The following is a 12,077-nucleotide window of genomic DNA, read 5'->3' as shown; positions in this document are numbered from 1 at the left end:
AGTGTCTGCGTCCACAATGCCAAGAAAGCTTATGGCAGTAAATAAGATGGCAGCTGTGACAGTCCTGACAGCTGGCTGTAGCTCAGGGTGGCAGGCTGAGCCGGACTGTGAGCAGTTGGAGTGGCAGTGAGCTATGACCACCATTACTTGTTGGCAGATGACAGTTTCCACACTACTAGTTACACCACAATGGGACCAATGTGTTCACATCGTCACTTAGACAGAACTTTAAACAAACTCCGGACGCTTAGCCGTTCCTCACTTTCTCAATGCCAGGAAAACCAAATACTTTTAGTAAAACAAGACTATCCTCAACTTTGTAAAATCGGAGCAGAATTTTATTGAGTAAAAATAGGAGAAAATTGGCTCTTTCTGTGTAAGAGCAGGACTCAAGGAGAACAAAACTGATTTTAAAAAGTTCTTATTTTTTACCACCATTTAAAGAAAGACACAGTTGATTCATTACTATATATATATATATATATATATATATATATATATCCATGAAATCTCATGTTTTTGTCTTTTCATAGGCAAATTCTCATACCTCCACAACTTAATTGTTTTTTTCTACACTCTGAACAACGGATGCTCAAAGTACTTCTTATCAGAGGAGACACTGTTTGAAACCTTCATTACCGAAACAGGAAAACTGGAAAGAAGCCAAAGTATTACATATTCCATACCAATGTGATTTCAGAGCCAGGTCGAACCAGATTGCTCTGGTCTTGTCTAGTCGGTGCAGGGAAAAAAAAAAGACTCTTGCCACAAGGTGGGCACATGGGCTCCAAATCTGGAAATCTGTCACAGTTTTGAATCTAAGAGTCATCACAGCGAATGCAGCCGTAGGTTGAGCCACAGATGAATTTCATCACAAAGACAACTCATCAACATGACGTCAGTTCAAATTGATGGTGCAACTTTCACACACAATTTTTTAAGAGATTAGGGGGTCAGATTGTCTAAAACCATTTCTTCTAATGTCCGATTCCCTGAAATACCCATTAGCCTAGTAAATAATCATATTGCTAATATAAATTTATTGTAGATATATCACTACTTATGATGATACTACAGCGTGATGCCACACTTAAAATTTATTAGAGAAAGTTTTTCAGTTTTTAAAATTAATTTTATAACAATTAAAACAGTTAGTCTTAGTCGGGTGGGATACTTCCGAAGTCTCAAAAGTAAGTAAAACAAGCATTGTAAAGGTTTGTCGAAATCCCTCAAGCTAACACTATCCTTGCATTGATGGACACTATACGTAATCAACCAGCATTTTAAATGAATATGCCATTAAGCAAATTGATAAGTATGCCAACTGATTTTATGTAAATTAGCCTTCTGCAACTTGGTAATCTCTTCTTGAAAATGCTTTTCTGTCCAGAAATTCTAAAATTTCTGTAATGCATAGCAAAGCCTCTGCCTAAGACAGCATTTGCTAAGAGAAGTGAGTTCTCCTTGGTACTATTGTGAAATGAGGTCAAGATTTCCATTCAAAAGCATTGATAATAAAAGAAAATAACTATGTATGGTTAGTGAAGTATAATACCTAGGCACTTCATAGCTGTTTCTTCAACATTTATTGAATATTGACTGTATGCCAGGTGATGTAATCCTCACACTTACCCTATAGGTCATTCTTAAAGCAGCTGAACACAGGGTTGGGAACTGTGGAGGAGAAAAGTTAAATAATTGCCTAATTAAGTGGGAGAGGTGAGTTTTGAACCCATGTAGTCTGGACCAGCATTTTACTGCCCCAGAAGATTAACTCTGTTGATAAATCATTCACACTGTCACTCTAAGTAAAAATTTAAAGCCAATCAAAACTCAAAGGTAGATTGTTATGGTATAGAGGGTACAATTTGAATAGTAAAAATGAAAATCTAAAGGCTATGCTTTTTCATTGGTAGTACCAATAGGGAGGTATTGGACGTCAGTAGTTAGAATGGGTCTTACTTTCTTTAAGGACATATAGGTTATTAACTGGAATAAAACAAACTGTAGTCAAAAAGAGGACTTGATGGCCAAAGGATCCAGGTAAAGCCTGTTGACAGAGCAGCAGCTGACAAGCCTCTAAGAGTCACGTGCTCTAAGTTTGCTTTCTATTGCTGTTATACAGACCATGACCAAAAGCAATTTGTGGAGGAATACGGACTATTTGACCTACACTTCCTTGTCACAATCTATCATTGAGGAAAGTCAAGGCAGAAACTGAAGCAGGGACCTAGAGGCAGGAACTGAGACAAGGGCGCTGGAGAACAGCTGCTTTACCGGATTGCTTTCCCTGGCTTACTCTACCTGCCCTGTCATACAGTGCAGGTCCGAGTCAAGGGCGGCATGCCTCACATACGTTGGGGGCTCCCGTTTCCATCAATCATTACTCACAAAAATGCCACGTGGGTTTGCCCACAGGCAATCTGATGGTGATTATTTTCTCAGTTGTGGTTCTCTCTTCCCAGATGACCCTGTTTCTATCAAGTTGACAAAATATACTAACCAGTAGATGTTTCCACTGTCCACTCTCCACTTTCTTATGGAGAAGACAGCTCCATTTCTTTACTCCTGCATTTATACTTCTTTAGTATAGGGGAATATAATGTTGGAAGGACATAATTGCAAAGACAACTTAATTGCTTCTTTGCTACTGTGAAGGATATGCCATTAGTGGGAGCTAGTAAGGGATGTTGTTTTTGGGTCTTCTGAGCTGCTGACCAGGTGGTTGACTAGAGCCATCAGAAAACTACTATATCATCTTCAGTCAGAATAGCACTTTCTGAAAATAGAATCTATTTATTCCTTTACTATCACTGGAAGTATTTTTGGAGGGATTTATTTCAAACAAGTGCTTTATTATTAAATAACAATCAATCTTAATGTATAGTTGCCATATAAATTTTTGGTAAAACAAAAAGATTACTATTTGGAAAGAGGGACAATAATAATTTAAGAAGAAAAAAATCAAGTTTCAGATTGAAATTGATTTTAACTAGGATTGCCTTATGAACTGCATTTTTTTTTTATATATATAACATGAAGAAGACATTTGGGACAGTAAGGAAATATTTGCAAAATTGAAATCTTCCAGCAGTGCAGTTGACTCCTGGGAAGTCTTGTCCTGGGAGCAAAATGTCTTCCTGAGCTCAGCTGGTGATCTGCTTATGCCCTGAAGCACGATTATAATCTTAACCTTGAGAGGTCCTAATGAAATGAGTTTGGCGGTCTGAGTATGTGTATTTTGTGACTCACTGGTGCATACCTTGGAACATATCTTCATGGACTGTCTGGTGAGTAGCACAGCATGCTCCTGAGATTATGATGTGATGCATAGTCTCTACACCATAATTCCCATTTCCCCCCATGTGATGGACCTCTCAAAATTCAGCCCAGAGGGAGAAATGACTTCTTAATGACAGTCTACATTATTGATGGGGCAATAGCATGGTAAAGGGATAACCCTAGGTGTCTTGTTTGCCAGTTGATTAAGCAGAGTAAGTGCATTCTCTGGGGAAAACACACTGTGCAGAAATCCAGTTATCCACTTTGCTTGACTAATAAAAACATTGCAAAATTTGAGCTGCACACACCACCTCCTTTCCTTAAACCTTTAGTGGAATTGAACTCTTAAAATGCTATGAAACCTAAACTTTAGGTGTATACTTTCCACTTGGGTCAACAGAATATTATTAAGCATATAGGTCAAGGAGGTGACAGAGTCTATCACAAGCCTGTCATAAGGAGGTTTTCTCAATGGTCTTTCCTAGATTGAAGGTAATAAATTGTTACATATCCAGGAGGGACATTGTACTGCTATTCCTACTACACTGCATTAAAATGAAATATTTAGGGGTTCTTCCATCTCTTAGGAGCATTAAAGGTTAAAAGCCTTAGAATGTGAGAGGTCATCTATTGAAGTTCTACCATGAATATGTCGCCTATTGTCACTCATTCACATAAACAAGTCAAGTCAAGCTGTAGCTGTCCAGTCTTTCACATTAACCTTGGACTCTGTCCAGCAATTCCAAACATTTTATTCTCTCCTAGTAGAAAGATTTTTAATTTCTCTAAAGACCATTGTGTGTGATAGAAACCAATTTAAGATATCCATCTGCTGTATTACTTGGGATGCAAATGATGGGCAAATTCTGCAGCAAGTATTTTTTTTCTTCTTCTTCTACAACTTAAGAGCTGTGTGTATCTTGTTTCTGTGAACATGAGTGCCAGGCTGATAAATAGCTTACACTATCTGCATTTAACTTTTTTAAATGAAATTCAAGACATTTTGTTGCTGTTGGTTTGAAACCGCCTGAAATATATGGACCATTTTTCTTCTTTCTAGTGTTCAGCCAAGAGTACAGGAAGACTCCAAACACTTTTCATTTTATAGAATAAAGTTAGTGGGTAACATACAGAACAATTTTAGTGGTTGAGAGGAACTATGAAATGGGTATATATAATTAAGGAATATTTAGTTAGCATGCAACTTTTTCTTTCTGATTGAGCATTAATGATGCCCACACACTTGTATCTTATTGAAAAGTCAAATGATAAAATGATCCAGACGTTAGGGATTCCTTAGATAATTTCCATTACTTATCCATATTATTCTTGGCATCTCCACACACCATTTCTGTTTACTTATTACTTTTAACAGAATTACATAATGTTGGGTTAAAAAAAATCCCCGCTGTTCCAGCATTCCTCCTCCTGCTTAATGTAAAATTCTCAGACAAGGCTGGAATAGAAAAGGGAGATGAATTATTTAGTTTATAGAAGAGAAGGCTAAGTGGGTTTGAGGATCATGAAGGAAATTTAATAATAGTCTTCGTGTAAGGAACAGATATAGTACAAAGATTAATGGCTAGCTGCTCTCTACATTTACTGAGATCATAATAAGGGGAAATAAAATAGGAAGGACCTAGAGTAGCAATGAGGAAACATTTCCTGATGTCGAAGTTTGTTGGTTATGAATGGCTTCGACTCATCATTCAACATTTATTGCATTTCTAGTATATAAGTCTTTACTCTCTTGGGATGGAATGACTTCGTTGTGGGCCTTTTAAGAACATTATTTACAATTGTCTGAAATTATTTAGCTGGTCATGTTAGGAGACAGAGAAAGATATTAGAAACCTTATGGCTTTATGATTCCTTTAAAGACAGTGGAAAAGTATGACATTGATACAAGTATTCACAATAAAGTAACAGGGGTTTCGTAACACATCCTCAGGACTACAGGAAACTGTAACTAGAATCATTATGAAAGACACAGTCTATAGCCATTAACAAGGCAGTCTGCTATAAAATTACTGCATGAAATATAAAGATGTGGAGTTAAGATTGTAAATGGCAGTTCTAGTCTGCCCAGTGTTTTGTACCAGTTACAGACTAAAGGACTGTTTGTGATGTGGTGCAGACAGCACTGGGGTAGAAGCTCAAGGTAGAATTAAAATAGAATGACCAACTTGCTTTTGATCTCAATTGACATGTGACTTCAAATGTGCTGGATTGAGAATTTGAGTGTTGCTAAGAAGCAGATACCCAAGCTAATACAGCTCAAGGATATAGCTGAATACTTACAATGGTGCCTCTGTTCTAAAAAGCCTTTATTGCAAGCTAGAGAAACAACAAATAAACCATGACCATTCTCCAATAGAATCTCTTAAGTATTAACCATCAGGATTATTCAGTAATTCCCTGGACCCAAGAACTTCTATAAGACTCCTCTCTGATTGGACTAATGTACTACTGGGACCCATTCCGAACCAATACTGTTACACCAATTTTAAATTTTGCTCCAGGCTTTGGGCACTAGATCAGAGAACAGGCTAGTGAGTCTAGAAATCAACAGATGCCCTTATTGTAACTACAGTAGCCATATATTCATTCCCTAGGGTAGAGAATGTTTTTGTGCCTAGATAGCCTCTACTGCTCCTGTGAGGCTTCTATACAGTGACACCCTTCATGGCTCTGGGGGATAGGCCTTAAATACAAAGGATGAAAGATCTTCACCATATTTGTCTTCCAGAGAGCACTTTGGAGATGATTGATATATATACTTTATTGAATAGTTTGGCCTCGAATGAACTACTCCATCTGCCTCTGTTCAGGAAGTAAGCAATACATCACTATCCCTCTATATTTGGGCGATTTTAACTTGCTTAGATATCCTAGAGCTTATCTGCACCCTTAGAGTTGATTCAATCAGTTGCTTGTTTGACTTTTCTATATCCAATCATCTTCCTGCGAGGGAATGATTTTCTTTCTTAGGAAATTCGCCATCTTTTCTTTGTGCCAAGTCACTATTCATCATCCAAATTATCTCATCTTTTTTGGCAGTTCGCTATTTCCCCTATCACAAAATAAGCAGCATTGACCTATTCCTATTAACAGAAACATTTATGGTTATCATCTACACTAAGAATCATATAGCTGTATATTTGAAGAAATAAGAGGTAGATAATATTTTTTCTTAAATTAATTCATAAAACATAATCAAACCAGTTTAGGGAAAGTTTTCTAAAATTTATTTTAAATTTGATCAAGCCTTGGCATTAAGGTAATGATCACTGACTTATCCTTTTTCAGTTTGTGGTAATATAACATATAAAATGCCAATCAAAACACTAAAATGGTAATGCATGGTGCGGTTGCCTCATTTTTCTTTGTGTATGTCTAGGTGCTTAATGTAAGAGAGTATTAATAAAGACAATTTATGTTCGTTTTTGATCATTTCTTAACATCTAGGTATCTCATTTTCATTACCTTTGTGGTTAGACATAGTGTATGTGAAGGTGTGTAAAAGTAAAATTTTAAGTTACTTGTAGAACATCCTGGCATCTAAGCAATTCATTACTTGATAAGAAGCTAGATGACACAATAGTATTTGGGCCTCAAATTTGAGAATAGCCTTTGGGCTCCATTCTTGCTAGACGAGATTTCACTTACAGAGATTGTTTCATTTCTGACCTGTGAAACTGATCATGCCAAGAGGACATGTGCAGGTCCTTCATCTCATCACTTGGCATCATTTGTAAACCTTCCCATCTCACCCCAAGGTAGGGAATGTGTTCCTTTCTTCACTCAACACAGAACTTAGGGGTTTATGAAAATGTATGCAGAATCAATCTGATTAAGCAAATTGTGAATAATCAGTGAAGTATATAAAATTAACATTGTATGAGTTCTACCAAAATTTATAATTTTTAGCATGTGGCCAAATGGCCAAGTCAGTTCTTTATTGATTTCTTGTCAATCATTAAATTTATATTTTATTGCTCCATTTTACTCCTGTGTTCAGAATTACCCATTTCAGGAATAATTTATGAGTTCTGCTTGCTGGTTCTAAATGGCCACAATATCATTTTACAGATATAATTCATACTAGATAGAAAGCTTAATATAGCTTCTCAACATTTGATTACTTCATAATGTCATATTTTTGGATTAATGGTATATTGTGTCCTATTTCACCAAGTTAGAATGAGAACCTAATAAAATTATGGTTGCTAAAAGTTATAATTTTAGAATCTAAGATAACATATATCTAAAAGTCCTTTGTAGTTGATCCCTGTATAAGCATTCCATATCAAAGTGATGTCACTGTCAAAGAGTGTGATTTAATAGAAAATTACATGACCCACAGACAGATATAGCATATAATTGATTTTTCTAGAAACTTTCTGTCTTTATTGCATTGCAAATAGATGTATAACTACTTAATTGCATCTTTTAATTTCTCATGAACTTTTTACACTTGGAACCAAGAGAGTTTGGCAGACAAAGAACTGTATGAATCACTTTATTTCTTTCCAATTTGGTTCCACTCATTTACTGTGGGTATAATATGACTATGAAGTTGAGCAAAATTGAGGAATATATGTTCTTCAAGTGTGCAATCAATAGATATTATGTCTACAAAGGAAAAGCTATAACAATGCTCAAGCTAAATATATTGGGTGATTATAAACTGCAGTGTGCACAATATTCACATAAGATAGAGCAGTGTGAGAAGTACAGTGTCACTGATATAAAGATGGGTGTCTGCCTTCATAGCCAAATATGTTTCATCAGTCAAGAGAGTCAATGAGTTCTTGACACATGTAAGCAATAGGCATAATTTATTTGCATTTATAAAAGTCTTTTGAGGTTAGATACGTGAAGTTAGCAAGTTGTACATGGACAATTATTGAACTGAATACAGAAGAGGACCAGGGTGAAGAGCATGGTCAGACATTTCAGAGCAGATAGTACAACTATCTAAAGAGAAGGAGGAGGAATTCAGGTCTGCCTGTGAGCCATCCACTCAGACATCTACTAAAGGGAACTAAATTGAAGGGAAGTGTAGAGGAAACTGATATTGCTAATCAACATTATTAGGAACAAAATCACAATCAAATTGGTTCCCTCATTGGATGTTTATTTGTTTCCCGACTGACTTGGAAAATTTTCAAAGACATTTAAGTTTTATATCAATAATAGATACATCTTTCACACTAAACTGGATTTCCCACTAATGGAGGAGTACAAAGGGTGCCAAGTGTTGATGCAGAAGGAAACATCAAATTCTGTTGAAAGGTGTAATCAAGTAATGCTGCATCTCCTGTACTTCTGCGACGAGTCACACATTTATGTTTTCATGTTCCTGTCAGGTATCTATGGATATTTCCTCTTCCCCTTCAGTTCTTCCACAAGCAAAGCCTTGGCCAGCATTATGTCATACACAGTTTTTGACAACTAACTCCATGGAGGTTCCTTTTTCCTTTTTTTTTTTTTTTACATAATAGTAGATCACATTCTAACAATTTAATACTTAAAATGTTTATTATTTCCAATGTTAGAGACATTCTGTTTTGGGGAAAGGGTGGTGAAACAACTTATCAATCTGTTGCCTTGGAAACATACTACAAATGGGCCTTGACCACCCCAGGATTGATCTTCTACCTTGGCCTCCCAAGTGCTTTGTCTGCCACCTTGCCTGGCTTGTGAGAAGCATGCTTAAGTGCTTAGTCCTTTGTCTTGTAGTTCTAGTGTGGATTAATGACAAAATCTTACAGAATGTTCCTTTGGGTGTTTGTGTACTTCTCTCATCTAGATCTACTTAACCTCTCTGCATGTCATCTTCCCCATTATTCTCAAGTCAATTTGTTAAGTTACCTAATATTTCTAACTCACAGTATTACAGTTGGCAATGACAGCTTCCAATTTTATGGGTTATTTCATCAACCATGTATTGAACAGATTATTTTATAAACACTGCTTTCTCTAACTTTCGTGATGCTGCCTCCAGGCAAGTATTACTATGCTTATTTTTATCCACTAAAGGCAGAAAACAGAAAAGCTAACTTTCAGTTACTAAAAGTAGTATCCAGGTTATAAAGATCTAATGATTTAATGCCACTTTTGTGAATGTGTCCTGGAACTGCTTTCTTTATGTGTTTTCCTTGCATTTTGTAATAGATCCTTTATATTATTGCAAGAATATTTTAAAGGAGATTTTTAACTTGGAATTTAAATCTTCTCAATGCATCCTACCACTGTCATCCATATATGACCTTCTGAATAAAAGCTATGCTCTGTAGTGTGTTTGAGTAAGCTCTCAATGATCTGTACACCTTATCTCTCCCCAGACCCTACTAAACAGCTCCAAATACTAAATTCCTTCATGGTGGAGTCATTTCCACAACCTTTATGCTGTTAACCCTTCCTCCATTCATTGCCCACTAGATATATCACAATTTCATCATCTCTGCTGTAGTACACTGTTCTTTTGTATGGTTATTTCAGGGAAGGGCTCCCACATATTCCTATGAACTTGTGAACTGTATGCTAAATACAGTGGCTACCAAATGAGATGTTCAACAAGGGATTGCTATCCTAATGTGTGGGTATGACCAGTGGTTTCCTTTTGTCTTGAATGTATAAAGTTTGAGAAATTTAATACCTGATTCTATTCTGAATTTCACAAATATTGTGGTCTTGTGTATTTATAGTTTGGCTGCCTTTAATTATACATATTTTTATAGACTTTTGTAAATGTTAATATGCATTTTCTGCAATTTGCTTAGGGAGATGCATAATACTTCTTGTTAACATTTTTAATATTTCTTTGTTAAATGTTAAGACCATTGTCTTTCTTCATTGTGCGTTACCCTGTAATGAACATTAATGTGAAATATTTGAATGTGCAGTATTTGTGTGTATGTGTGTGTGTGTATGTGTATGTGTGTGTGTGTATGTGTATGTGTATGTGGTATGTATATATACATGTATGTGGCAAGTGGGTGTGCCCATCTTTGGAAGAAATCCATTGGCTTTAGGAGTCTCCAGTGCTTTCTACCTTCTTTATGGAGACAAACTCTCTCTCTCTCTCTTTCTCTCTCTCTCTCTCTCTCTCTCTCTCTCTCTCTCTCTCTCTCTCTCTCTGAATTTGGAGATCATTGACAAGTTAATCTTGCTGGGCAGCAAGTTCATGGAATCTTCTTGTTTCTGCTTCTGAGTACTGGGATTGAAAGTATCTGATGCTGTGCCCAGCTTTTTAGACGGATGCTGGGCATCAAGTCCTTTGCTTTTTGGAGAAGTAATTTACCAAATAAGGCAATAAACCCTTCCTGTTCCTGGAGGGCAAACCTACCTTCCTTCCTTTCTTTCTTTCTTTCTTTCTTTCTTTCTTTCTTTCTTTCTTTCTTTCTTTCTTTCTTTCTTTCTTTCTTTCTTTCTATTTTCTTAGTAATATGTGATTTTAGTGCATAAGTGTGCAAATATGTGTGTGTATGTGTGTATGTGTATGTGTGCATGTGCAGATGTTTAGCATCTGTCACAGCTTGAGGTTGACCTTGGGTATCCTTCTTTATCAGCGTTTAAGCAGGTTCTTTCAGTGAGCCTGGAGCATGCTACTTCTGTGTTTCGATTTTGAATGTCAAGCCTAAGATACATCTCTCTAGCCCAGGCAAAGACGTTGAAAAAAAAGTATATTAGTGTAAAAGCCTTTGCTTTGGGCACAACATAGAAATAGGTTAAGTGAATCGAGGCTTAACTTGCATGGCTTTATAGAAGGGTGGACAAAGTACAGGCTGGAGGGCTGGACTAGTGTACCAGGCAGCCTCATTCATTCTGATACCTCCTGTGGCTGCTTTTAAAGAGCAGAGTTGAATAAGTAACCCTACAGTGCTGAGAGCATGTCCTCCTTCTGAGAAGAAACATACTTCTGTACTACAGCTTTCACTTCCAAAACTACGTGCAGAACAGTTCCCCCCCCCCCCCACCATTCTTATCAATGATGGGAACCATGACTGTACTAAAACAGTTGACTTTTTGCTAGCTAGTTTTATAACTTCACTCCTTGAGTTCTGTTGTGAGAGGCAAACTCTAGATAGAGAGATCTACACCAACAGGACTGGCAGCTTAGAAAGTTGCCCTGGAGCTTGGCTATATTTTGCTTCCAAAAGAACTGTCAATGACTGCCAGGTGATTCCCACCTTTAGCTAATGAGTCCTGGGGAGATCACACCCTCAGCTTCTTTGCAATGCCAACACATCTGAGAGAAGTGTAAGAGCTCTGCTCACCAAATTGTATTACATGTTCTGCTGGAGCAGAGTGGATGGGTGCAGATGTTTTGCCCTCTAAGAGTACATTTCAAAATATATAAGAGCGTCTTAGAGCAAAATTGAGGTTATTGCATAAAATTCTGCTTTCTTGCTTCCAAGGCCGTCTTCTGGGGCCGCATGCAGGTGCAAAGTGGTGATCTTATTCCAGCATCTCCCTGTTGCACAATCTAGTAACGTGGACATGTTATAGCACAGATGATTTTCTTGTAATACAATGTGACCCAATTTGCCAAATAAAAAGGAATGAAAACAGCAGCTTGTAGCAACACCTAAAATATCTTTTGAGTCATTATCTCTTTAATGAAAAGCAGCAGTGGACAATTTCAACACAAATTGTAGTTTAGCATCTCATTAACTGAATAATGGCTTATACACACCATGCATTTCTAAGTACCTGAAGTGCTATAAAAGAAATGCACTTCAAAATGAATCCATAGTCCATTCTTCTATCCATCCTCAGATGGCAAT

The sequence above is a fragment of the Apodemus sylvaticus genome, chromosome 4 (genome assembly GCF_947179515.1).
Source record: "Apodemus sylvaticus chromosome 4, mApoSyl1.1, whole genome shotgun sequence".
NCBI classification, from domain to species: domain Eukaryota; kingdom Metazoa; phylum Chordata; class Mammalia; order Rodentia; family Muridae; genus Apodemus; species Apodemus sylvaticus.
The sequence above is the reverse complement of the archived record's forward strand: the minus strand, read 5'-3'. Positions refer to the sequence as shown.